The sequence below is a fragment of the Budorcas taxicolor genome, chromosome 23 (genome assembly GCF_023091745.1).
Source record: "Budorcas taxicolor isolate Tak-1 chromosome 23, Takin1.1, whole genome shotgun sequence".
NCBI classification, from domain to species: domain Eukaryota; kingdom Metazoa; phylum Chordata; class Mammalia; order Artiodactyla; family Bovidae; genus Budorcas; species Budorcas taxicolor.
Genome location: NC_068932.1, coordinates 11187506 through 11193505, shown reverse-complemented (window position 1 = coordinate 11193505; position 6000 = coordinate 11187506).

Sequence of the window (6000 nt, the reverse complement as noted above, 5' to 3'; positions counted from 1 at the left end):
AATTCTAGAGTCTTCTTTTTGTTTTAGCATTGTATCATAAATGTTTCCCATATTTCAGTATTATCTTTTTGTTTATAATTATAAAGCATTGTCTGCTGTCCCATTTGTTTCACGTGTCATGATTCTCCAGACACTTCCCAGTTGTCAAGCATTTACGTTGTTTTGGTTTTATATGTTATTCAAAGCACAGCTATTCTTTTTTTCTCATAGTGTTTAGCTTCTCTTGAGTTGTTTTCATAGGCTAACTTCCCAGAACTGAGATTTACTCTTCAAAGAATATGAATAACTTTCTACTTCTTGATATGTTGCGCTATGTTGCTTTCCAAAGGGCTATTGCATCGTACTGCCTGTCTCAAAATTTTTCAAGTGCCGGGCAGCACAGACGTCTCCCACAGGCCATTTATGGGTAGATGGATCCATAATCTTAAATTGGAAGACAGTTTAACCTTGGGGACTATTTTAATGGAAACCCCTAGGGAGAGGCTAGGATTATACCAAGGCAGACGTTTCTAAGCTCTGGCTTTTTCACTTGCACAGCTGATTCTGTCATTTCATGACACCTAATTGTGTCCAAACCTTGTGTGCATTTGTAGGCAAGAGTTGGTAGAATCTTGAATGCTAGTGGTCAGAAGGCTAGACATAAAGCATGCCACAACCACGACTCAGATGTGGCTGTTCAAGAAACTTTGATTTATAGCAACACAGAACCAGCTGAAGTGGAAGGTCTTACTGCCTCCAGGGACCTGGCAGGTGTTGTTCATGAGTGAAACAGCGCAGAGATTGGGCTGTACAGGAGGTCAGGGGAGGGTGGAGGGGGATGGGATATACAGGCCTTATCCAAAGGAGGAGTGCCATTCTTGGCTCCTGCTGATGGCTGCCACGAATGAATGCCAGACCAATATCTTCAGTGCTCTAAGTTTTTCAAGACAGTTTGGGAATCTGAATTTTTAGGTTTCTTAATTGATACAGCCGCTGCAACAAAAATATCACAGACTGGGTTGCCTAAACAACAAATGGTTAGTTCTTATCGTTCTGCAGGCTGGAAATTCCAAGATCAAGGAGCTGGCACGTTCAGGGTCTGGTGAGAACCCTCATCGTGGGTCCTGTTTTTACTGTGACATATGACAGAAGGGCTTCCCTGGTGGCTCAGAGGGTAAAGCGACTGCCCGCAATGCAGGAGACTTGGGTTCAGTCCCTGGGTCAGGAAGATCCCCTAGAGAAGGAAATGGCAACCCACTCCAGTACTCTTGCCTGGAAAATCCCATGGACAGAGAAGCCTGGTAGACTACAGTCCGCGGGATCACAAAGAGTCGGACACGACTGAGCGACTTCAGTTCACTTCATGGCAGAAGGGACAAAAGAGCTCTTTGGGGTCTCTTAAAAGAGCACTAATCCCATTCTGTAAGAGTGGGGCCCTGATGACCTAATCATTTCCCAAAGGCCCCCATTGCCAAATATCATCACATTGGAGAGTTCCATGTTAATTAGGCATGTCAGGGGAATGCCAGTGGTACCATTCAAAGAACTGTGTTTCTAACTGCATCAGGCTGTAATTAATGTCATCCTACTGGTGTGCCTTCAGCAAAAATTACTTGCATTTGATTAAATAAAAGTGTATATGGATTTACATCAAGGAGTGATGAAAGATGTCAGTGTCAGGCATTGTTAGGAAAAGACTGATTCATATCCCATTTTTGCTGTTGATAGTGTTAATAATAGGAAAATTACTGACTCTGCTGTACATATAAAATAGGGATAATAATACCTACTATCTATGGTTATTGTGGGCTTCCCTGGTGGCTCAGATGGTAAGGAATCTGCCTACAAAGCAGGAGACCTGGGTTTGATCCCTGGGTGGAGAAGATCCAATGGAGAAGGGCATGGGTACCCACTCCAGTATTCTTGCCTGGAGAATTCCATGAACAGAGGGGCCTGGTGGGCTTTAGACCATGGGGTTGCAAAGAGTGGGACATGACTGAGCAACTAAAACATACAGCTATGGCTATTGTAAAAGTTAAATGAGATACTGTCCATAGGGATATATCATAGCAGCGTGGCCTATCGAAATGGTCTGAAAAGCTACCTCCATGCTGTTTTCGCTTAGCCCAGTGGTTTGGCTATGACTCTGTCCCCAGCCCAGGGCTTCCCAGATGGCTCAGATGGTAAAGAATTCACCTGCATTGCAGGAGACCTGGGTTCAGTCCCCAGGTGGGGAAGATCTCCTGGAGAAGGGCATGGCTACCCACTCCAGTATTCTTACCTGGAGAAACCCAGGGACAGAAGAGCCTGGCAAGCTACAGTCCATGGGGTCACAAACAGCTGGACACGATTTGCATATCAGGAAAGGAGTACATCAAAGCTGTATATTGTCACCCTGCTTATTTAACTTATATTCAGAGTTCAGTTCACTTCAGTCGCTCAGTCATGTCCAACTCTTTGCGACCCCATGAACTGCAGCACGCCAGGCCTCCCTGTCCATCACCAACTCCCGGAGTTCACCCAAACCCATGTCCATCGAGTCGGTGATGCCATCCAGCCATCTCATCCTCTGTCGTCCCCTTCTCCTGTCCTCAATCTTTCCCAGCATCAGGGTCTTTTCAAATGAGTCAGCTCTTCACCTCAGGTGGCCAAGGTATTGGAGTTTCAGCTTCAACATCAGTCCCTCCAATGAACACCCAGGACTGATCTCCTTTAGGATGGACTGGTTGGATCTCCTTGCAGTCCAAGAGACTCTCAAGAGTCTTCTCCAACACCACAGTTCAAAAGCATCAATTCTTCAGCGCTCAGCTTTCTTCACAGTCCAACTCTCACATCCATACATGACCACAGGAAAAACCAGAGCCTTGACTAGACAGACCTTTGTTGGCAAAGTAATGTCTCTGCTTTTGAATATGCTATCTAGGTTGCTCATAACTTTCCTTCCAAGGAGTAAGCGTCTATTAATTTCATGGCTGCAATCACCATCTGCAGTGATTATATTCAGAGTACATCATGCGAAATGCTGGGCTGGATGAAGCACAAGCTGGAATCAAGATTGCCAGGAGAAATATCAATAACCTCAAATATGCAGATGACACCACCCTTATGGCAGACAGTGAAGAAGAACTAAAGACCCTCTGGGTGAAAGTGAAAGAAAAGCGTGAAAAAGTTGACTTAAAGCTCAACATTCAGAAAACTAAGATAATGGCATCCAGTCCCATCACTTTATGGCAAATAGGTGGGGAAACAGAAACAGTGAGAGACTATATTTGTGGTCTCCAAAATAAGTGCAGATGGTGATTGCAGCCATGGAATTAAAAGACGCTTGCTTCTTGGAAGAAAAGCTATGTCCAACCTAGATAGCGTATTAAAAAGCAGAGGCATTACTAACAAAGGTCCATTTGGTCAAAGCTATGGTTTTTCCAGTAGTCATGTATCGATGTGATAGTTGGACTATAAAAAAAGCTGAGCACCAAAGCAGTGATGCTTTTGAACTGTGGTGTTGGAGAAGACTCTCGACAGTCCCTCGACTTCCAGGAGATCCAACCAGTCCATCCAAAGGAAATCAGTCTTGAATATTCATTGGAAGGACTGATGCTGAAGCTGAAACTCCAATACTTTGGCCATCTGATGTGAAGAACCACCTCATTTGAAAAGACCCTGATGCTGGGAAAGATTGAAGGCAGGAGGAGAAGGGGATGACAGAGGATAAGATGGTTGGATGGCATCACCAACTTGATGGACATGAGTTTGAATAGGCTCCGGGAATTGGTGATGGACAGGGAAGCCTGGAGTGTTGCCGTCCACGGAGTTGCAAAAAGTCAGACATGACTGAGCGACTGAACTGAACTGAACTGAACTGAACAATACTTTCTCTTTTCACTTTCACTGCCCCCAGCCCAGTGATTAGCAATATTAGCATTTCAGATAATAATTTTGACTTTCTGTCAATCAGTAGGCTGAATGTATTTGTACCAATACTGCTCTTCTAGTACTTCGGACAGATTTATCCTCTCCAGCCGTTCACTCCATCTGCTTTGTCAGTCTCCCCACATTCATAGGATGGCTAATTAAGATGAAGGAGGGGCCCTTTTGAGTCTTGAAAACAAGCAAATTTAAAAGGTCTGTCTACATGGAGTCACTCTTGCTGTCTTGGGCTAACTATCTTTGTTCTGCATTTGCTCTTTGAACTCAAAGACAGCCAATTTGTTCCAGTAGCTTCAAAGATCCATGGTTGTAAGATTTTACTGTGCCATTTTCTTGAGAAAGTCATGATTTTAAAGTAAATTTAAAATTTAAATTGGTTTGTCTATAATTTATCAGGCGATGCATGGTCTGTGTTCACCAAACAATACATGCTTGGTCATACTTGACATAATGTTTCATATAATTAATATTACTTAAACTTTTTTCTTAAACTTAAACTATTTTACTTAAACTATTTTACTTAAACTATTTTCATAATAAAATTCTACCCAAAACTGGTGATTGGCTCGATCCAATGGAAAAATCACCTGTTAAAACTCTTTTATTTAGCCGCATAAAGAATTCATCCTTAATTCTAATTAAGAAGCTTATTGGACATGCCAAAGTATACCATAAGAAACACTTGATCTCACAGTTCTTATGGGACCAAACCCAGGCCTAGCTTAGTTGGGTGCTTGGCTCAGGGTCTCACAAGCCTGCAGAGTGTCAGCCAGACTGTGTTCTCTACTGGAGGCTCGCCAAGGGAAAAAAATCTGCTTTCAAGCTCACTTGGCATGTTGGCAGAATTCATTTCCTTTCTCTTGTAGGACAGAGAACTTTAGCTTTTTGCTGTCACTTTAGCTTTTGGGGGCTGTCCTCAGATGCCACGTAGTTCCCTGCCATGTGGCCCTCTCCGTGGCAGCATGTAACACGGCAGCTCCCTTTTTTAAGGCCTGTGAAAGAGCAAGAGCGAGTCAGCTAGCACGAGTGAGGCTCTTTTTTAAAAAAACTATTAGATATAACATCTATTTTTTAAAATTTCATTGATTTGTTTGTGACTCTTCTGGGTCTTCGTTGCTGCATGACCTTTTCTTTAGTTGTGTCTCGTGGGGGCTACTCTCTATCTGCATTCCAGTGACTTGTTGCAGAGCATGGGCTCTAGGGCTCAAGGGCTTCAGTAGTTGTGGCTCATGGGCTTAGTTCAGAAGGCAATGGAACCCCACTCCAGTACTCTTGCCTGGAAAATCCCATGGACGGAGGAGCCTGGTGGGTTTCAGTCTCTGGGGTCACTTCGAGTCGGACACGATTGAGCAGCTTCATTTTCACTTTCCAGTTTCATGCATTGGAGAAGGAAATGGCAACCCACTCCAGTGTTCTTGCCTGGAGAATCCCAGGAAAGGGGGAGCCTGGTGGGCTGCCGTCTATGGGGTTGCACAGAGTCGGACACAACGGAAGCGACTTAGCAGCAGAAGCATGGGCTTAGTTGTTCCGTGGCATGCGGAATCTTCCCAGACCATTGATTGAACCTGCATCTTCTGCACTGGCAGGCGGATTCTTTACTACTGAGCCATCAGGGAAGCCCAAGTCTGAGTCTTATTCACCATGAACTAATCACCCCTGTCCCATCACATGTGCCATATTCTGGTGAGAAGGGAATCATAGGTCCTGCGGAAATGCAACGAAAAGGATTACTCAAAGAACAGAGCAGCAGGAGGTGAGACCATAGGGGTGCCTTAGAATCTCCCAAAGGAGATGTGTTTGTGTCTTGCTCACCACCGAATCCTTGGTGTCCAGAATAATGCCTAACATATATTAGATACTTCATAAGTGTCAGTAGTTGAATTAATGAATTAACGTTGCAGATATTGAATCATGCATTGCTAATTTCCTCCCCCACCCAAGTCTATGGTTTACCTTTGGGTTGTATTTATGTGAGAGTTGGACTGTGAAGAAGGCTGAGCGCCGAAGAATGGATGCTTTTGAACTGTGGTGTTGGAGAAGACTCTTGAGAGTCCCCTGGACTGCAAGGAGATCCAACCAGTCCATTCTGAAGGA